This window comes from Scomber japonicus, chromosome 14, assembly GCF_027409825.1.
Source record: "Scomber japonicus isolate fScoJap1 chromosome 14, fScoJap1.pri, whole genome shotgun sequence".
Lineage (NCBI taxonomy): Eukaryota > Metazoa > Chordata > Actinopteri > Scombriformes > Scombridae > Scomber > Scomber japonicus.
This window is the reverse complement of record NC_070591.1, coordinates 8297704-8321672: the sequence shown is the minus strand read 5'-3', so window position 1 is coordinate 8321672 and position 23969 is coordinate 8297704.

Below are 23969 nucleotides of genomic sequence, written 5' to 3'. Positions count from 1 at the left end.
AATATTGGCTTTGTAGAAACACTGTCATATCAGTGACAAAACAGATGGTAGCAGTAGTGTGTCATTTTAATTGGATGAGCAAATTGAAGATACACAGCGATAAAAACAATGGTGGACGGCTTCATGTAAAAGCTGTCCTCTTTATTATCTGCTTTGACAGCTTATTTAGAGTTAAATGTAGCTAACCACCACCTTTCTCTCACTGCAATTGTTGTAATTTGCTTGCAATTAACATAATGTCAGGAAGCTGCCGAAGAAGCTGAAATAGTATACTGTTTCCCCTTTACTGACTTGCTCTACAGTCCTCCTCACATACCCAGTAGGGGGGCAGAATTACCGGTTTTGGCATTGTGGCTGAAAACATTTTACTATAATTTACTCAGTAGAGTCTTCTTCTGTTTAGCCCAAATATCTTTATGCTTTTGCTGCTTCTAGAAATATGAAACATTTCCTGTGAATCAGAGGATTTTTTGCAAATGTAAAACCTGGGCATGTGTTTGACATTCATATAAAAAAGCCGGGTTGGTGTGGTTACCTGGGCAGTAGACTTTAGGAAAGCCCTGCCCCTCACAATCAGAGTTAAAGAGGGATGAAGGAAGGACGACTGGAGGAGAGAGTGATTGGAAAAACAAGAGCATGGAAGATGAATACACAGAGAAAAATGAAAGAGAGCGAGTGATGAGGCCTTGGCTAGCACTAATTGTGTTGAATTATTCAACTGACTCCAAAGCTGGGAGGACCACTGGAGCACTTCCTCCTCATCTGTGTGTATATGCATGTGTGTATGTGCATGTGCTACCATCATGTGCTTAGGTAGATTTGCATGCTGTTTTTTCTGAGGAGGGAATTTGGTGTGTGTGTGTGTGTGTGTGTGTGTGTGTGTGTCCGTCACAGCGTTCATGGTATCCAGTCAGCATCTACTAGGAGGAACTACTCACTCTTCATTAATGAGTATGCAAGGATGTGTCAGCTTACATCACAAACACACACACACACACACACACACACACACACAGACACACACACACACACACACAGACATACACACACTTACACACACACACACACACACACCTACACACACACACACACACACACACACACACACACAGACACACACACACACACACACAGACATACACACACTTACACACACACACACACACACACCTACACACACACACACACACACACACACACACACACAGACACACACACACAATACATCTCACATTAACACAAAGAGACATGGCTGTATTGTGAACCCACTGTTATGGGCTCCCTGGCAGGCTGGGCAGCATCATGTTCACTAACACCAACAGACAGAAGCACACAAACACACACTGATATGCTACGTGCGATCAGAGTCTTTATTAGTCATCTCCCATTGATCAGCTGCCTGCTGCATTTGCCCTTCAACGCCAACTTTACTTAGGTTTCCCATCCGTCTCTGTCTCTCCATCCCTCCACCTCTCTATTTCTTGGACGTTAACATGGTTTCGGTTTCACATCTGTCAGCCCGGCTAGCATGTGTCTCTCTAAAAGTCTGAAAAGCTCAAAGTGAGCGGCCTCATTTAAAATACAAAAGGATTGAAAAGTCTTGGAATTTGTGTTTCTGTCAGTTTCTGTCAGGAACGTTTTATCAACAGGAAATAGACTTAAACACAGAGCAATGAGGCGGCACAAAGACATAACATCACTGTACACAAACAGTAGTAAAGCCTTTTGTGCAATTTTAGGATCCTTTTCCATAAACTTGTGATGTTTAAATCAAGGGCAACTCAGACAGGAAATAAAGGAGCGTGTTGATAGACAGCACATAACTGTAGGAGGCCTTTTATTACTCGCTCATAGACAGACACTCAAGCACTTAGCTAAGACACAGCGAATGTTTCTTTTAGCCAGGAGATGAAAATGTGATTTTTAAGTATCTGTGGCATTGTTCTGATCTTTTAATGGCTCTTCATGAAACACTCTTAATGCAGCTTTGATCAGTGTAGGGCTAGCTTGTTCAGACAGCTATGATATGATCCTATCAGTTGTAGAAATGTTGTCTTTTTTTAAGCAACGATAATATGCTTAAAGTTTCATGTAAAAGTTTCACAACAAATATCTATTACCTTATTCCGCTCAGCCAGCTCGTCAGTCTTTATTCATTTTCTATCCGTTTCTGTCTCGATGTCGTCTTCAAGCTACAAATGGACCCTTCTCAGGAGATGTGGATTGGCGTAAGCCTATGAATAATTTGTATCTAATATCCCTTCTCCTTTCAGCAATATAAACACACTATTCCTCAGTGTGTCACCTCTCTTGATCTCCTATTCTCTGACTCTTCTCGGCCGTCTTCTCTCACTCAATCATAATCTCTCTCTTTTTTTCCCCTCTCCTCCCTCTCCATCCCTTCTTTCTTGCAAGACTTTACTGAACAGAGTTAGAGAGAAAATGGAAGTGGTTGATCACTCACATCCACTATGTTAGCATTCAGTAGATCAGGCCAAAGGACACTGTAATTAATTGAGAAGGTGTGTGTGGGTGTGTGGGTGTGTGTGTGTCGTGATATTTAAATATTACAGTCTGCATTTCTACTTTGGAGTTTGGGCACACTTTGCATTCAAGACCCCATATACACCTGTCCTAAAGAACCAATAATTGTAGTTTGGTTTAATGATTAATTTAAACACATTAACAATTTATTCTTAAACACTGTCTGATGATCATGATGATTTTGATGTGTTGATTAATTGATTAGAGAATAGAAAATTAATCAACTATTTTGATATTCTAATAATTGTTTTAGTCTCTTTTTAAGCAGAAATACTAAATATTTGATGGTTGCAGCTTTTAAAATTTCAGTATTTCAAGCTTTTATCTGTCATTCATGATAGCAAATTGAATACCTTTGTGTTTGGCACCAAGAAAACAAGGCATTTGAAGATGTCACATTGAGCTCCCAGAAATGATGACGGACATTTTTCACCATGTTTCACAATCAGAAACATAATAGTGGTAGTAGTAGTAGAATAGATAGTGTAGTACTGTATATAGTAATGTATTCTAAGAGAAGAGCTGCTACAGGTTTCAATTTTTTCATGGAATGAGATGAAATGTACAAAATATTGACCAGGAGTAAACAGTACGGAAGTGGGTGTGGTGGTATCAGACTGATAAATATTCAAACTGACAACGCCCTCCAGCTCTATTTATAGAAATTAAACATTGATATATCATGTTGCATCATTTTATCATCACATCACAGCCATCTGAATCAGAATCGAGTCGAATTGTGAGATGTCGAGAGATTCCCACCTTGAATCATTAGTTGGAGACAACTCTGAAACTTACATCACAAGGAGCTCATCACCTCGCTCCGAGATTGTTTTGTTATTCAGTACATAGGCTGATATGTCACTGATAAAAGCTTCATGCTGAGGCATCTCTTTGCTCCTTTGGTGTATTTAAAAGCGTTTTCAATTTGCAAATGTGTTTATAGTGACATTTTACTAGTTGAATGCACATTATAAGCCTCAAGTGTTAACATTAGGGGTTAAAATTATGTCTCAATTAACACCTCACTTATGATGAAAGAGTAAACTTTCTGTATGCATTACTGTACCCAACACTAGACCAATATTAGCTTAGCATTTTACATGTTTTCACAGTGTTTCACAATGTTCAGGTGTCTATGACTTCTCCTGACTTCTCCTGACTTCTCCTGACTTCTCCTGACTTCTGCTGCCTCTGCTCTCTTCAGATAATGAGCAGCAGTGTGGTGGACAAAGCCAAACACCAACTACAAGTTACTCAGCAGACACAGAAGCTTTTAACCTCCCAGCGGGCAAGCTGAGGTCCATGCAGGCACATTAACTCAGAAATGCACTTACGTCAGAAGTCCTCAGATGAGACAGGATTCCACATTTTAGAAGCATATGCTCCCTAAAAATAAATGCATGCCACCTTAAAAATTGAAAGAGGGCCATGTGTGTGTGTGTCTTTTATTCTAGTCAGAGTGAGTACTTTTGGTTATTTTCTGCAGTCTTGTATTTCCTGTCTGTTCTCCACAGTCGTTCAGTGCAAGAGTGTATCTTCATCCAACCCTGCAAGATACACAGCCACAGAAAGTAAGCAGGGATCATAATATACTATTAGAGATGCATTACATATAAATACAGGTAAAGGCAGGATTTTAATGGCATACTGAGTGGGTTACCCTGCTGAGCCTTTTTTTTTTTTTTTTTACCCACCCAGGGACTCACTGTTTTCTTTCTCTCTGTCTCACTATCTCTTCGTCAGGGGATTTGTCAGTTGTCTCAGTTTTTTCAGGTGTCACTGAGGACACAAGGAGGTGAGAATAAGGAAGGGAGGCAGAGGAGACAGTACAGGGAGGGGGAGAGAAGGATGTGCTTCTGGATGAACAGGATGGTATTGTGTCTTTTGTGTCATTCCTAACACTCCACATGTGTAAAGAAGGGATAAAGAGACTATCTACAAAAATGTCAAATGTAGTGGTAAGGGTAGATATTTCTTTCTTTGGGCAGTTTAAATAATAGATGTATGACTTAAGGAATGATGGTTTTGGATACTGTTGATATGACAACAGAATTATAACATACAACACTACATCTAAATTCAATAATAATAAAAAAAACTAGAAAAAACTGTGGTATCTTTGGCATAAAGCTTGTGTGCTACCTTTTCTTGAGACCCATCCACCAGTTTAGCTTTACTCGGATTGAGTTTAAGACTGTTGCCGTCTGAAACTGTCAAGAGTCGCTATGACACTGTGTCACCATCCACCGACAGCAGGTTTGCAACTTTAGAAACCAAGGAAAAACTAGAAGGAAAAAATTCAGAAAGTCAGAAATTCAAGACCAAATTCATTTAAATGACTGCTGCTATGACCCTCGTCTACAAACCAACCAATCAGACTATTAATATGAAATTGCACGGGATACATTTGCATAGATTTTTTTTAACCCGCAATCATTCTCCTTAAACCAAACTAATGAAGATGAAAGGAGAAAGACAGTTGTGTGTCTATGCTGTATTATCTGAACATGAGCAGCAGCAGATGGATGATGCAGACTGATGACTTGCCTCTGCTTCCGTTTACATTTTTTTCCTATGCACATCGTAGCGCTACAATTCACCACACATTTAGCGCTTAATCTAAAAGCCTCAAATTGATATGGTACAGTCTGACACAGATTACTGCCTGAGATTTTATTTGACCATCTCAGAGTGTGTAAACTTACACAACCATTGTTGCACAGCGTAAAGGCGCCTTCACACTTTGTTCCGATTTCATACTCCATACTTACTGTACGCTATTATATAATGTGCTTTAGTATACAGTGCAAGATAGCAATGTATTTACCAGTCTTGTGCTTACAAAAAATGATGCAATATGTGCACCAACAGACATCAACAAGTTGAATTTATAACATCACAAGTGAATCAAAAGTGATTTCCAAAGATATGTTTGCAGCTGTGAGTGGATCCTCTTGTTTTTGTGTGCAGTTTCTTTCAGTATACTATTTTTTCCCCCTATACATGCACTATACTTACTGTAAAATATGGTTAGGATACAGCTTTATACTTAGCTAACTGTATATTTCAAATATTCTCCTTCCTTCCTCCTTCTTCTTCCTCTTTTTCTCACCATTTATCCCCTCATTCTCCTCTGCCTTCCTCTCTTCATTCTCCATCTTCTTCTTCTTCTTCTCACTTCTCCATTCTTCTCATTTAGCACCCTAAGAGTGATACTCAGATGAAATGACAACTTGCAGAACACGCTTGGTGGAAGTCTTGACTGTTTATATAAATCAAATTCTGGGATTCAGTCTCATCCAACAGCTCTGAAGTAGCATTAGCATTCCAGTTGTTTTGACAACACTGATGGATATCTGGATGGAAACATGGAGGAGGGCTAAATGGATGCAAAAGGGTGATTAGAGGGAATGACGGAGATGTGCATTGGATTACATATGGATGTATAGATGGATGGATGAATGGATGAGGGGGGGCAGGGTATGTAACTGCACCAGAGAAAAATGGGTTAAGGCAGCAAGGGAGAGAGGGAGGGCGAGACAGAAGCGGAGAGAAAGCTTTTTGCAACCTGCCACCAGAGACATCACAGTTTTTCTGCTCAGGGGGTTTTCACTCGTTAGGAAGAACAGCTTTGTGTGTGTTTGTGTGTGTGTACATGTGTGTGTGTGTGTGAGCCCAACTAAGCCTGAACATGTTAGCACCGCCGGGACTTCCTCTCTCCTGTCATCTTCTGCTCTTCTCCCTGACTTTTGTCTTTGTCTTTCTTCTTTTGATGTCACTTTTCGGTGTCATTGCATGTACCTTTTCCTCTATTCCCTTCGTCTTTCCTTTTTCCTTCCACCTCCACTTATTGCCTTGCAGTATGCAAAAGTAAAAAGTTTTGGGATTGTTTGTTTTTGTGTGTGTGTGTGTGTGTGTGTGTGTGTGTGTGTGTGTGTGTTTTTCCTTGTACCAGTGCCATTAGGTCCATATTCTCTCCCATTATACCTGAGCTCCTCTGACAGGCTGTGAACACTCAAAGAAAAAGCTTCACAGTCAATAATGGATTAAGCAACATGCAAAAAGGAGTATAATGTATAAGGGAATGGATGAGATGAATAAAAGAATAGAGTTTATTTTTTTTGTTTTTTTTTCTTAGTAGTAGCTGCCACCATGAAGAAAGAGTAAAAGCAACATTTCATATGAATACTGCTGAATATTGAGTGACAGAGGCAAGGGAGAAGGGAGGCACATAGAGAATAAGTTAGTGTTTGATGTTCCCCTAAAGAAAATGATGTCAGGTAACTGTCTCGAACAAGCTTCATACCACTGAGTCGGGACTATTTGTCAAACATCAAAAAATGCGCAGGAACAAGGAAGGATACCTCGGCTTGGAGGGTCGTGGCACTTCTAGAGATGAGAATGAGATGGACTGTGACAGGCAGACAGATAGATAGACACGCAGAGCAGACATGGTACAAAATTGGTTGGTGGGAGGTAAAATTTACTCAGACTCGGGTCACGTCAAACAGGGCATCGCAAAGACAAATTGCATTTTTCTAACACCTCAGCCAGACTTCGGCAGGTTTAGTGCACCGAGCAACCTGGTTTTATGAGAGCTGAAACTTTATTCGAAAGATGAATTTCCACTCTCCTTCTAATGCCTTTGCTCTCACTCTGTGTGTGTGTGTGTGTATGCTACACAATCTCTTCAGGTTATGGTAGAAGTGATCAATAGATGGAAAAAGCTAAAGTCTAAAAAAAAAACCCTAAAAAACAAACAAAAAGAACACAACTGTGCATTGCTTTTGTGTTGCCAAAAATTGATTTTTTAGTATGATTGTTACAGTGAAGCAAACAGAGGTGTAAAAAAAAAAACATGATATTAATTAAGTAGTCAAATGGGTATTTTCATCCAAATGTCCAAATATGTTTTCCATTTATTTTAGCCATACATATATCTCCAAGTCTGCATGGAATACCTTTTACCTGTATTTATCTTGCACTGGTCCTTTATGCAGCCTCAGTTTGGCCTTTTTAGCTCTTATCTCTGTATATCTGATTTCTGGCTACATTCGGGCAACGTTAATAAACATTAGTAGTCGGTTTTCCCTTCTTCTTTCAGTTCTTTACTACAAATATACTTCTCACATACTTTCATACTGTACATGTTCGAGCCGAAAACTGATGTGAAATTTGCGAGAGGACAGTGTGAACAACCAGAAAAACTACCTTAGCAACAGAGGCAGATTGGACATTGTGAATGTGTGAACAGTCAGACAACAATTTGGTTGATAGACTGAAGCCCTGGCTTTGGCTTGAAGGTGACATATTTACATACATTCATCTCATTCATCTAAAAAAAAGCATGTTATATCCCTTTAAATATGTATTTTTGGAGGTAAATTGATTTCCCTTTTTGGTAAATTGCTGAGAAATAAGATTTGAAAATCAGTCACTTTTTCAGCCCCCCCGCCCAAAGCCCCTGTGCTCCCTCAATATCATGCATATTGGAATAATCTCAATCTCTCTTCCTCCCTTCGCTCTCTAACCCTCTATCGCAACCTTTTGTTAAGGTCATCTCTTCTGTTATTACCTCTTTGTGTCTCTTCTCTTCTTCTTGTGTCCTTTTCTGCTCTTCTGCTCCATCCCAGACCTCCACGCTCTTGCTCTCTCTCTTTCTCTCTCTCACACACACACACACACACACACACACATCTGTAGTACACTTATAGGAGACATATACATTTGACCCTCAATGTGCAGTACTGTATGATTCATAAGGCATTTGTTCACATGATTGGAAAAGGAATCATCCTCTTCTCTCTCTCTCTCTCTCTCTCTCTCTCTCTCTCTCTCTCTCTCTCTCTCTCTCTCTCTCTCTCTCTCTCTCTCTCTCTCTCTCTCTCTCTCTCTCTCTCTCTCTCTCTCTCTCTCTCTCTCTCTCTCTCTCTCTCTCTCCATATTGCTATTGCTAGAGATACATTAATAGTTGTATAAGAGTCCAAGAAAAAGGAAAGTGGCTGCATGGAGCTAATGGACACTGCTGACTTCTATTACGGTGAGGAATAAAGTTGGAGAGGGATTTTTCACTACATGTGGTTACAATTCAAATCAGTTCAGTTCTGTGCAATTTGGTATAATTTGAGTCATTTCAGCACAGTGGGGATCTGTTTAATGTGATTCAGCGCCATTCGAAATGTTATGTAGTTCATTTAATTGTGATGTGCTTTCTTTCTTTCTTTCTTTCTTTCTTTCTTTCTTTCTTTCTTTCTCATTCAGCATTGTTTCAGGCTCTAGGTGGATATTTTGATAGAACAGGTTACAGTATGGGGAACTATGACAACACTGTAAGAAATAAGCATGATAATACTTGTTTGTTAGCAACATAAAAACATCTGTGTAACAAAAAAAAATAAAGTGTGATTGCATGTTCATTGTTATAGAAGGATGCTAAGCTATCACACCTATAGCTTGCAGATGTGACCATTTAAAACAAAAAACACTGTAATTATAGTTCTGTATCAACACAGTTCATATAAATGAAATCCTCCGAGACAACCCTGTAACACTAAAACTCCACATTGCTCTCAATACAATACAAACCAAAACAAACCCAAAGTAAAAACAACAACATAACAAATATATATATAGGTGCTGGAAATGTTAATGTATGCAGCCTACCTCCTACCTCAGTTAATGGAGAATAACGTGTTTCCATGGCTTCCAAATTTTGTCTGTTTCACAGCTGTAACACACTGGGAAAAGAGACTGAGCTTCTGCAACCGCTGCCAGTATTCCCCCAGCTCTACTGCCTGACATAATGCTGCGTATCAAAGACCATACACCATTGCTTTTGGCAATTTAACCTTCTTTTATAGCTTAAAATGTGTGAAACATCACCGGCACACCAAATTCACAAGCAATAAAACAGTCAAATTAGACAATCATTTTAATGGGAAAAGGCATGTAAAACATTCTCACTGACAGGTATGTGTATGTAGTGTATATCAATTTATTTATTTATGAACACTTCAGATTGATTTACACGTCCAGACCTGCCTAAAATCTGAGCAAAAATAAAACAAGGCCATGTTTTCATGGCAATCAGTAGTGTTCATAGCCTGTGTATGACATTTTTTTCTCAGCTGACATGATGATTGAACTTGCCAGGAAAATACAAGACAGGGGTGCTAAAATCAGAGGAGGGTGATGGGTGAGAAAAATGAAAAAAAGAAACTAAAGGGAAAAAGGGAATTAAAGGAGTGAGGTAAAGCCTTTGCAGACACAGTTAAAGAAAGAGCTTTGTTAAACGTCTTCAAAGATCTCTAACATGTTGAATCTATAAGGAAGATATTAAAATAATGAATCAGTGAAATAGAGGGGTGGTGGGGTTAAGGAGGGAGATGAGTGCAGAGATTGAGAGGTGAACGAGGCGACACAGGCATGGGATGTGGAAAGGACAAGTGTGTTTAAACAAATAAAAAATAAACTTGGGTGGTATGTGTAAAGGAGCAAAAGGGTGTGAAATGGAAAGAGTGGAAAAACTGCCAGGAGCAACATCAGGTTACACATGCGAGGAGGTTTGCTGAGACATCCAGCAGGACTCCTGTATAAGCTGGAGGGAAATGAAGCCTCATGCATCATATGCTTGTTTTGAAAGTGCAATTTGCATAGACAAAATGGATGATACAGTGTATGTATTGGACACTGAGCTGGTTGGAATTTTAAACAACCAAGTAAACCACTTTTTGTTTGATGTGAATGCTTATGCAGTCGGGGTTCAATTTCACACAATGACCCGCGATGCTTAGATCCCCTCCAGACATATTGTAAGATTATGTTCAGCTTGGAATAATAAGAAAATCTCTAACATATTTTTTCCTCAACAAAAAAAAAGAAAAAAAAAAAGAAAGTTCAGTAACCTCATTAAAATCTTAAAATGACATCTCCTCCTTCTCCCTTATTGGAAAATTCAGAATCTATGAATATTTAAATATTGTTCATTTCAAATCTTTAATTGCTGGATACAAGATGCCTCATCCTCCATCCTTAATGGAGGCCTCAAGTTTCTAGGCTTTAAGTTGCATCCTGGACTAGAGTTAATAGTTAAGGCACAAATCCTGCTCATAAGCCCGCCCCTTAAACTCAGCTCAGAGAAACTTTCCTCCTTCAGCAGATGAATGTGAAAACAGCCTTCAAGTGTCAAACTCTGCACATTCATCATTTTGCACAGTGAAGATCAAACATCAAACTGTAGTAGCAGTAAGCACAATGCATTTTTGAGTGGAGGAAGATTTTAAAAGTGTTGTAATCTATAAAATATGGCAAAACTATGCTTTCATTTTTTTCAGTCTGTTTTGGTCCAGTAACAATCATACTGTACAGCTCTGCAATCTATTTGAATAACAATGTTCATTGCCATGCAGAAAGAAATATTTCCTTTATGTAGCGACTGAAGGGCAGAACACTCTAGTACCATATGCTTTATGCTAACACCTACGTATGTTTTATTGCTTATAACAGCACACATTGGCAGCAGGGACTGACAGTGCCACATCAATATGTATTTTTCTTTTATTTCTTTGGGTCGAAGCAGGTTAAGGTTGCAGTGTGCAGGCAAACAGCAATTATATCATTCACTCCTTAAATGAGCACATCCCAGTTACTGAGATGTACTTACTGTATGTGCTACAGCTGTCACATGTCACATGTCACATGCAACATATGATCCAACAGGGCTGGTGGGATGAAGATGTGAAGGTCAGGGTGGTGAATGTACATGTAAGACAAGTATCTTTGACACTGATGACCACGAGTCAGATGCTATCTGACACTGAATAGTTTGAGCAACCATACATAAAACATAATGTGCTTCTCTTGAGAGGATATTATAGAAATATAATACAACATTACTAGCTAATACTCAATACAACATCACTTTTGTTTGTTTAGTACTGTACAACAGTACAGTCACAGCATCTGCAAGGTTTTTTACCATGTAGGGATTTTTTTTCTCACCCAGGTGTCAGGTGTAATTCAATTGGCATGACTGACAGTTTAAGGATTTTACAAAATCTTCTTAATGTGTAGGCCGTAAAGTAGAGAAGAAAAATAAGCGATGAAGTCAAATCCAGACCTCCAGGCCTTCGTCACCTCAGGGCTAGAGCATCGTATTCTCCTCAGTCTGAGGTGGACTATCCTGGGAGAAAGACAGTCTAATCGAGGCTCAGCCATCCGGAGCCTTGGGTGCAGCCTAGCTGATCAATGTGGCACACACACACACACACACACACACACACACACACACATATATACACAGGCCCACAAGTGTAGTGGATACATGGATACAAATTATTAACACAAGGTCCATATGCCTGGGTTCAAAACATATGCAAGTTGCTGCAAAAATACATATGCACAAGGTCTTAAACACTCATCAACTATACAATATAGATATATAATAATGCAAACACAACAAAATATGCACTGAGGTATGAATGCAGACACACACACACAGTCCAGCATCACAGCTCAGGGAGGACATGTTGAGCCCACAGTGATCTGTCTTCATAGCAGCAGCATCTGCTCTTGTCCCTGTCTGTCTGTACAATGTATGAGTGGGAGGTAATTGCAGTGCACAACACCATCACAGTGACATTAACACATGATGGGGATTAAGTGAAGTCCAATACTGCAGCAACAATATTATCATTCTCTTTTTTTTCATCCACCCCCCTCTCTCTTTTTTTGAAACATATTTGATATTTTTCTTGGTCTTCTCATGTTATTGTTTTGTCTTTTGATTTGTTTGTTGCCAGATAAATGCTATCAGTTGGATTGCTACTTTCATGGACCACTTATATAACTAGCACTATCACAGAGGCTATCAGCGGCTGCCTGTTTGTTGCTGTGTGAAAGTGTATGCAAGAAGTCATATAATGCCACTGAAGCTGTTAGCGGCTTTGGTCTCAGGCCGCTGAGCTCAAAAGACACAGATTGGCCTAGCGTTTTGTATGAAGGAGAGCGTGATGGCACCAAAAGAAAAAAAAAAGTCAAACAAAACGCCTGCTGGCACAGAAATAATAGAAACCTTGAGGGGTGTAAAACAATCAAAGGTTGCCTTTTTAAATGTCATATCATGTTTTTAGTGCAATAACTTTCTTAACACAGGAGAAACACAGATTTAAATAAAGCAAAAAAAGTGAAATCACTTCTAGGTATATTTTTTTTTGTTTTTTTTTAAGTACAAAAGCTCAAAACCAAAAAAAAACACAAAAAATAAAACAAAATATGAACCTTGTGGGAAAACAGGGCAAATTATCAAAGTGATTAGCAGTTAAACTACTATTAAATATATATTAGCTATTGTAATTAAGCACCTCTGCAGTCATCTCACCACAAAATAGTAACAGGGGATTTGTTACTCATCAAAGCAAATCAGTCATCCAGTGTCTTTAAAGCTGTTTTTGTTTTATTTAAAATTATGACACATATAATCTGCCGCTCCCCCAACTCTGATTAGTCATTATTTCTGCTAAAGAGTATCAGACAAAGGTCACAAAAAATCATTATAATCTGATTGCTGTGCTTATTTCAGTAACTGTAACAGATTACAGTTTCATTTTTTTTTTTTTTGTCATAATAAGTCTTATAATCCTGTTACATGTAATCCCTCACTCCCCAATCCTGATGAGTCATCACTTCCATTAAGAAACAGTCACACATATTACACAGCTGTTATCTTCCATAGCCTTTTATCTTGCATTGCTCTCAGCTAGTTCCCTTATCTTTATAAAAAACAAGCTTTTATCCAGGGTTTTGCTCATAGCACTGTCTTGGGGGTAGGGTGAAGTGTGTGTGTGTGTGTGTGTGTGTGTGTGTGTGTGTGTGTGTGTGTGTATTTGAGTGTGTGTATGTGTGTGTCGGGGTCGGTATTCCTCTTACATCTTAACCACATTTCATCATTGGCATCCATTACTTTATATAGCACAGCATGTTTCTACATTGTTCACTGGTTAAATGCCATTGCCTGTTATGTCATTTTACAATTAGCCCCTCTTATCTTAAAGGGAACAACCTTTTATCCCATTCCTTGTTTATAACATGGTCTTGTTGGCCCCTGTAATCTTATTCCTCGTCCTTATCACATCCCTCTTGTAGTGAGTTGCACTATTTTCTTTTAAAGCTATTTGTTATGACTGTGAGATAAATATGCTGAGTTATTGTAGTGCCTGCTGCTTTTCTTAATGCTATCCTTTTCAGCTTTTTTAGCAGTGTATTGTAGTCTCTTGAACATCTTTATTACAAGGCTATAGAAAATGACAGCTTCACACTGGACGTTTGGCTGTTTTGTAGCATTCAGATTCAGTGTCCTTTACTGAATGCATAAGTGCCACCAAACCTCAGACTGTGGCGGAGTCAATGCCACATTCCCACCATGTGAGCATACAGTGACAAGGCTGACTCGTACAAACGTCTGCACTTACGATTGTAATTCAATAGCGGCGGCTGAAATGTAAATGTAAGAATGTAAGATCATTACCCGGCACCTTGAGAAATGTATCACTGTCGATGTGGATAACACAGTGGGCTAGACTGGGTAAGAACTGGCCTCAGGCACAGAGAGGCAGGATGAATAGTGCAGCCTTCCCCTATTCAAACTATCATTCCTGAATGGTCATTTGGCTGATGCATTGAAGGAAGGCTATTCGGCAAAAAAGCTGATAAAACTAGCTGTCTATTCACCTTTTTCCTGTTTCAAAACTTGACTAGAAATAGTGACATGGTGTATTTCTATATAAAATAAATGTCTATCTTATCAATGTTGTGCTGATTCACACTTGACCCAGTAGCAATGTGCAAAGGAATCGCATATGGATTTCTTTACTTTTTTATACTGAAGGCCTATAAGATGTTTGATAAAGTTTCCATGGAGACAAGTATCTAAAAGGAAAATACACTTTAAAAAAACTATTTAAAGCTTTCACTGGGGTCAAAACTCCCATGCAGTGATAATGATCCAAACTTTTTTTTTTTTTTCTTTTTCTTTTTTTTTTTGGTAACAGCTGTGGCATGGAGTTTAGAGAAGCAGACAGAATCACAGGTTAAATATCAGCACAACCTCGAACGATTTGGCAGGTAAAGTGAACGAGAAACACTTCCTCAGCACCTAATTTTGAGATGCCCCCTGAACAAGGCAGTTAACCTTCAGCTGCTCATTTGCTCACAGTAAAAACACTGAAGCTGCCAGATATAGTATAAATATGGAAAAGTGTATAACGCGGGTGTTGCTGAGAATGAGCTGTTAACCCGTGACTATATTCAGATGAAATACGTGATATTGTGAATGAATTGGGTTCAATTTCAGCTTCTAATATCTCACTTTTGTTTCTGGAAACTTGTGATAGTGTGTTTTGAATTATTTTGTATTCAGTATACACATTGCCAGACATCAGATCTGTCCTTTTCTGCCTGTAAAGGACAAATCTGATGTGTGATGTTTTACCTCCTCTGCCAGTTTTTGCATTCCCTCTTCTCTTCTGATACCAAGATGTTCAAAAATTAGAGTTTTAACAGGTCTTGAGGCTTTACCTTACATACTTCAAGCCATTTACAGATACATAACATTTCTGGAATTACATGTGTCATAATGTTTGTATTTTTTTCCCCCATTTACACTGTTTTTGATTATCTGTTGTGTCTCTGGGAAAATGTACACTCATGAATTGATTTCCCAGTGTGCAGACAAGAGATAACACAGTGGTTTGATGCAACTAATATCATATGTATTACTGACGCACAATAAACAAAACATATATTATTTACAGAGCGTCCTCATATCCCCAAGTAGTGGCTGTCTTGTCCTTAAATCACTAGAGTATATGCACATAGAGCTTGGGAGATGCACAGACAGACTCACTGTGCAAAATACCTATGGGGGCGATGAAATCTAACCAGGCGTGTAATCTGAAGATTTCTACCAGAGGAATATTCACTTTTCCATCAGTCTGTTGCTTCATCCCTCTGTTATCACTATCCCTCTGCCGTTTATTCCTCCCTCCTCCTGCCTCCACTCTTGGAGCAGCAGACACTCTCACTTTCTAAAGTAAACATCTCCAGATGGAAATGGACTTATTCTCTGTGTGTGTGAGTATGTGTGTGTATGTTTGTGGTGTGTATGTGTACTGTAAGTTTTTTTGGGGGTCTTTTTTTTTGGACCTTCATTGCACCATGCACTTCCTTCTCTCTTTTGATGTCCTTCCTAAAAGCAAATATCCCTTTCCTACACACACACACACACACACACACACACACACACACACACACACACACACACACACACACACACACACACACACACTCTAAAACAAACAGGCTTTAATGGACCAAAGGGCTCTCATGTGTCCACGGGGGAAAGCCAGTCGTCCCGTTGTGGTATTGCTGCTGTATGAAAAATGTATGATAGGATATGATACAAAACAGAACTCATATCTACACAGTTGTGAATTAATCATTTGATTTTAAGAGTCCTGAATAAGTCTGCAGTGGCTTTAAAATCTTTTTTATCGATGTTTTCTTTTTCTTTAACTTGCTGGTTGAGTACTTTTTCCTGTTTTTCAGTTCCTCTCTCTATTTAAAAAAACGAAAGTATTTTCTTTTATCTCTTCTTCCTTTTTTGTTTGTCCTTTTTGCCCCTTTTTCATCCATGGTTCCTCTGTCTATTAATCCCACACACTTGCCTGTCTCCTTTTGTGGCACCAGCAAGGACTCGGTAAACATTGGTCTAATCGTTCTGCCCTTCCAGGAGTCCGATTGCCAGCTTCCGGTTTGAAATATCATCAATATTTAATTAAGCGATTATCTGTTTAGGACACAACACAGATAGGAAAATGAAAGAGGCTTAAAAACCGGGCTCCAGATCATGGATAATCCTCTTGTCAAAATGGCCACCCCCACAGCAGTGTTACTGTCCACCCACCTGACCAAATCAAAGTCCTATAGGTAAAAAAAAGTTCTTACTATGATGAGCAAAATGTTGTTTTAATGAATTTTATAATTTATTTTTTTATTTATGTCAGAGTTGTATTGGCAACAGGACGAGCAAGCAGTTCAATCACCTTCTTCCAGCTCTGCTACGAGATGTAGTCCCTCTTGAGTGTCACAATTGAATGATATTTATTTGAAACAGGCAACAGAAGTCAAGATATCAAGGGATCAACTCTCTAGTATTAGTTTACTTTTGTTTTGGTTTTTTTAATTAATGATTAATGTAGGTCTGATCATGACCATTGTGGATGTACTGTAACTTATTTTATGCTTAGATGTTGTTCATTTAACAATATCAGAACACTGTAGAAACTCATTTTTTCAGTTATCCTATTCTTGGTCATACACATTATTGAAGCCAATAGAGAATTTCACTGGTCCTTTTACAACTATGATAATAGCCGATGACATCTGAGCTTCTCCAGTTCAGGCAATGCATCCCTTACCTGAGTTGACCATGGTCTAATTTTACTTATATCAATCAACTCTAATGTTGCAGAAAACAGACTTTCTTTGGTCTAAGGGTGACAAACAGTGGGTCAACAGAACAGATACAAATATAACCTGGACAGGACTCAAACACCAATGAAACTGGCAACATAGCTGATCTGGCAGTGAATGTGGGCAGTCATCAGCTTCCTTTGATGCTAACTGGTAATGATTAGAGCATGCAGGTGACTGGATCAGGTGACAAAATGAGCAATTAGGATGCACATAAGATAAGAGGATGAAGGACATAAAACTACATTTGCAGCACAGAGACAAAATGATCTGCACAGGAGTGTTTTTGTGAAAAGTGTACTCTTAAGTCCCTTATGCATCTGCACAACTACGCTTTTGTATACTTCACTTGAAAAGAAGACGTGGCATGGCATCTTCGTCAGAGGCCAAAGCAGCCTTGAGCCAAGCATGTGAACACAGCTCCCACTTTAACCATAGAGGGACAACATGGCCCTCAGCTGTAACCTCAGCACTTCACAGTCCTGTGTGACCTCCCTCTAGACATCTTGGATAATAAACTCTATGGCGTTCTGAAAAGTACATTTCGCTGACTAGATTTGTATAACTTCACCATTTCCTGAATTTGGCGAATGAGCACTCTCCTCTGCAACCATGAAGCACCCATTCTACAGTTTAACGCCTGAATCCTGAAGTTTGATCATATATATCATAGGCTTTATTGGAAGGAAGATCCAGTGTGATTATTTAATAACTTGAAAACATCCCTCAGTCCCTTTTTAAATTTTTAACGCTGAACTTATTCAGTTGTCACCACCTTTAGGTAAAATCCATTGATGCACAGTATTACCCACATGTGTTCTGTTAGGAGCTGAATTTGTATCTTTTCATGGGGGGTCATTAGGTCCTCATATTGAACTAGCAACAGACAAATTAGCTCTATTAAGCCTGCTGTGATTTTAATAGCAGGGCTCTTTTGGAAGCATCCGGGGCAAACCACTAATGTTAATATTGAAATGCCAGCTACCAAGGTTGTTAGTTTACCGGTCAGACACCAGGACTTATGATGGGTAAGTTGACTTATGAGGGTCTAATCTTGAACCTCTCCTACTGGTAAGACTATGGTGACCACTGATGCATATATTTTCCAGAGTCCAACCCTGATTTATTTCATATTTACAGTTTTGCTTTAGAAATGCTGGCAAGGCATTAGTCACAGACATTTGCAGAGTTGTTTGTCTTCATTTTAGTACGATTGGGTCAACATTTTCTATGAGTTGGCCTCTGGTAAACTGCATTAGGATCCTTTTGCTTTAAGACTCTGTATTGCTGGGGAAGCTCCTGTACAATGGATCTCCCATTAAGACACACAACTATTATATCTGTGTTGTTGTTGGGGGGTGATAAATCAGCAGCTCTGAATAATTTACCAGCATGAAGGAGGAGAGCGATGAGAGATTTAAAGGTACTACACAGAGAATGGAAAGCTCTCATTTGTTTGTCTCTCTCTCTCTCTCTCTCTCTCTCTCTCTCTCTCTCTCTCTCTCTCTCTCTCTCTCTCTCTCTCTCTCTCTCTCTCTCTCTCTCTCTCTCTCTCTCTCTCTCTCTCTCCTTTTCCTTCGCTCTCTTCCCGGATCACTTCCTATGCTCCCATCTGTCTCCATACTTCTCCTCTATATTTCTCTCCAACTGGCTTTGGGAAGGAATCATAGTGCTTGCCCCAAACACACACACATTCACACAAACCTCTCTCTCTTTCCTGTATTTGTGCAATCATGTATCACCATGGGCAGGGGTCTTATCGAACTAAACTTTGATTTGGCATGTATCAAGCTACGGTGTTATCTTAATTATGTTCCCAGACGTTTTCAATTGATAAAGCTTATCTATTGATAGAGATGTTTAGATAAGGATTATCAAAGGTTTGACAAAGAAGAGGGTAAAATCTGCAGTAACCTCTATGTAAGTGGTTTCTTCCTATCTGAATCGCACAAGGCCCATGCTTTATGCTACATATGCCGCACAGCACATTTTTTCTTAGTGTTCTGCCAACACCTTGCATTTCCAAAAGGTCAGCTTTTCAGGGTCTGAATCCACTCTCAAATAGTCAGACCTTTACCTGCTGTTTATTCTCAATGCAACAGAAATGTCTAGCTGAAGCTTTTCTGAACACAGTGAAGGCAGTCAAAAAAATCATTAAAAAACACATTTGTATTTATTTTATTAAAATTCAGAGAGTATAAAAGCTCGAGTCACAGTGGGTACACTATTAAAAGTGTACCCACTGTACAGTAATTCATCAGTGGATGAGTGAGTGACGTGAAAGCCTTAAATGTGAATGCATCATGTGGGCAACATGAAATGAACAGGTTGTGGGTATAATGAAGAGGTGGGAGCAATCAATCACTTCAAGCCCTTCAGCTCTAGACTGAAAGTAGATCTCACTTTATACTTGTGGAATTTCACTAGTATCAGAATATAAGAACAAGTCTTTAGAAATCACATTGTTATTGGTTCTTTTCTATAACAATGACATTTAATTGCATTCAAGTGAGTAACTGTACTAATTATGAAAAAAACATATTATTAGTAATAAAGTTGACTGAAGATTGCTGTTTGTTTCCTGTTTTTAAAACCATGACCATAATCTCCCCCTTTAGCCTTAGCCTCATGGATATCATTGTAACATTACAATAAAGGTACCCTTACCTTAAAGGTGATATATCATGCATTTTGTGATTTTCTTTATATTTATACCGTTATGATGTCAGATGTCTATGTTAAAGGTCAAAATCTTGAGCTGAACATATATAAAAATGCTTCCTGAAAGTCAAAAGTTAGGGCTTCAACCTGCTCTGAGTGCCTCATTTGCAAAGTTACCCCTACTTTCCCCTAGTTATGACATCAGATTGTTCATGCACAACCAAAAACAGTCGTCCAGTCGGTAGCCTAAGGTTGTCCACGTTGTCCAGTCGCCTATTTCCATATTTCCATCTTAAGTAAAAGTAAAATCCCCCTACTAATGTTTGTTTACATAACTTAAAAAAAAACCATTCAGAATATATCATTGCAAGGGGGGCATTGAAGAGACGGGAGCTAAAGTGGTCTGTTTCAGAGGTTAAAGTGAGGGGCAACATAAAGAGCCAGTATAAGATAAATAAGGAGCTTTTTGAACTGTAAATCATGCTAAATTATTCCAGTAGAGCCCCATAATATAAATACAGACCTGGAAATGAGCCTGATACGTCTCCTTGAAGGGAGTAGTAATTTTAACCTAAACCACAATTTTTGCCTCGATATAATCAAGACTTTTTTTGGGCCTAATCCTTACCAGACTTTAACCACAATGAAATCACATCATACAATATCATTATTTTTCAACAGTAATTTGACAAATGATGTTCTACCGATTACTCCTAATAGAGATGTCAGATCAGAAAGTGCTTCTGGTGTTCTGGAGCGCACAGACCAATTATGCTTTTTGTGGGATAATTTGGGGCGAGTTATTGACTTGTACTAGTCCCACTTTCACTACTAACAAGGATAAAATACAAATAAATAAGTTTTTATGATGACAAATAACATTTTGTGACAGTATAATTTTACCAAAGTGTGCACATTTTCTTGAGGCCACTTTTGGAAAATGACAGAATGATGCCTGAAAAGACTGTCTGCAGAAATTGTGGATAACTCAGCATACTTTGAAATTTGGCTGCAAGCTGGCAAATGGAACACAACAAAACAAATAAATGGACTTTTAAAAGCAGCCTTACATCAGTCCACCTGAAAGAAATCAAGATAATACCACTGTGTTGTTATTTTTTCCAATAGCACACACTTCTGTGACTATTTTAGAAGTATGAAGTGATTCAGATCTCATCACTCGCAGGGACAGTTTATACCCATGATTCATTGTGTACTATAAAAATTGGCAACCTTAATTCAACAACCAAGATCAATATGAAAAAGACATTTGGCAGCACTGTGGATTAGCAGTAAATACACACTAGAACATGGTGTTCATACTGGTTAAGCTCACATGAAGAATAATTAATTCATACCTGCAGAAATTAAATGAAAGAAATGAAAATAAGCTTCAGTGTCTCAGTCAGCCTCTTCAGACATCCTTGTTGTGGTTGTTTGGTTTTATATTTGATAAAAGGCCCTGCTTCTAAATTTAGGTGCATGTTCTTCTCATATCTGGGTGCCAGGTTCACTGGTGTGTTCCTCTGTTAAAACATAGCAACAATTAACAAACTTCACAGTGTGTAATCGGCTGTGAGAAGGTGTGTTGAATTACAATTATGATCACTAATCATGTATTTTCTTATACATAGTTTTGTCTTTGAAGGCCATAAAGTAATTGTATGGTAATTCATTAAAATAATAACACTCAAAGGGTTGTATTGAAAATATATATTTTTAACAGGGCTTCTAAAAAGGCAAAAAGTTTGTTTATACATTTGGGGTAAAAATCCCATTCAATATTTATTTTAAAGGATTACCAAGTTTCAGCAGAGTTGTGTGCAGATCAGTGAATAAAGGAAGACACTAACACTGCTGGAGTCTGGACTCCCTCTGGGGCCACCCATGCTAGTGAGTGGATGCATTTAAGAGAGTCTAAGGCACTTTGTATAAAAGCATCCGCCAAATGCCATTTGTTAGTTATTCGGATGTCAGCTATGGTGCTTTATCAGCTGCATGAAGCCTCAGCTCAGCTCTGTTTAAACAGAGTCATGTCTGAGTGGTTAGTTTTATCAGAGGCGCGAGGTTGTGATGTCCACATGTGAGCCATCTTTGTTCCAAAACTAGGTCAGTACATGAGACTTTAAATAGCTTAGTGGATATTATTGGTATAATTTTCACCTCCCTCCATGTCACACTCCATGAAGTTTTCTCTTCTGAAAATTGGCTGTGTTAGTTGCCAAGAGGCTGGATGACCACATTCTTGACATCCCTTGTTAACTGGTTTCTCGTTGCATGACTCTTTATATGGCTAAATGAGTGTTTAGCAGTATGGCAGATTAAGAAGCATTCAGCTATGGGTATTTGGCAGGTGCCAGTATGTTGCAAACCTGATTCCTTGGCATGCTGCCTGTCGCTTAGAAGCACTTCACATCCTCTTAAGTGATGTTGCATAATGCAGATACAGCAAATCAGCTGTTGTCAGCGTCATAACTGTTCTCAAACCTGTTTGATATTAGTGAGAAGTTACTACTAACTAACTTAGCCAGTAAAAGACTGAATGGCCTAAAAAGGAAGCTCAGTTTCTGTAGTGCAAACTGTCGCACAGGAACAATACTAGATTAGAGCTCTTCTGCAGTGAATTACATTGCAAAATGACCAAATATGAATGTGAAATGGCCCAAATTTTATCTAAAATGTTTTAATTCAGATAGAAGAACTCTACTGCTGCCTAAATCCAGATTTATAGTATGCAGACAGGTTCTGCTTGTCTTGCTGTAAATGGCTCAAGCGTAGGAACTGATTTATAGTTCACTTAATCTCATTCATTTACATTCTTTTATTCACTTTGTGACTTTGTGTGTGACTTTGTGAGCATAATAAGATAAGACAGGATATACTTTATAGTACATCTGAGGGGGAAAAGTGTTGGATACAGCTGCATATAGGAAATACAACGTGCACACAATATAGGTACATTATCTCCATACGTACTGAACAGACACATACAAAATACACTATTTAACTGTTAGTACATGAGGATTCCTAAAATTATCAAACATAATGGCCTGTAGCCAGAGTACAATTTAAGATAATTAAAAACAATAAAAAGGTGATAACCAGATGTGCAAAGGAGACAATGTCCACACTACACTCACTAATTATGAGACAGTGTTGCACATGAAGCCATTTTGCGCTGGGCTGTAAAACAAACAACTTTGCAACAAAGAAATTAAACATATCACATGTTCTTTGCTCAGCAGTCTAATAGGTATAGAGACAAAGGAGGACTTGAGACGACTTACTTTGTGGTTAATGGACAGGTTCACAATGACATAGTGTTTGCTATCTAGAATACAAACTCATCAAGTGACTGAAAAGGAGACAATTACTCGATTGTCTCTGTATCTTCTTAAACACAAATATTCTCCATCAGCATCAGCAACATGTAGAAAACACCAGAAACTGCAGGCTAAACCAATCATAGTTCTCATGAGCTCCACCTGATATCTCATGTATTTACATTTCTGAGGAGGTGCATGTTGAGACTCTGCATGTAGCTTCTGCTACATCGTGACACTGAAGCATAAATCCAGTTTTACTGCCAGGTGTGTTTAGATTACTCGCTCTCTTCTGATTGAGTTTAGCTTGAAGAGTATCAGATGTTAAGGAGTTGGACTCTGCTGTTTCTCAGTGCTCTGACATCAAAGGCAGTGTCACACATTCATATATGTTTGTAGCTGACAAACATATAAAGTACATTTGTTCACAAAGCAATACAGAGAAACACAGATGCCTGCATGCATACCCATAGGCATCATGTCTCATTGTTACTCATGCATGTGCGTGTGGACATGCTTCTGTGTAACGAAGCAGAAAGTTTAATCAGGACTTTACATGGCAAAGATGTGATTATCTGTCTCTCACGCATACCTGCACACACCATTTAATTTAAATCCCACCCAGGTTCAGTGGTCAAGGAGGAGAGGAGCGAGGGGGAGGAACATGTAATGAATATTGGGACACATATTAAGTGTCACAATGGGACATCTACTTTCACTGTTTCATCTTCTCTCACCTTTTTCAGGGTCACTCAGCCCTTCGCTCTCCCTCTGAGCTGTGGTCTGCCTTTGACGCCCCCATCCTTACACACTCAGACTGACTAATATGACTCTTGTAGATATGGGAGGAGGGCCAGACGATAGTAGAGAGAGAGAGGAAGATGGGGAGGGTAGAACCCTAGACAACAT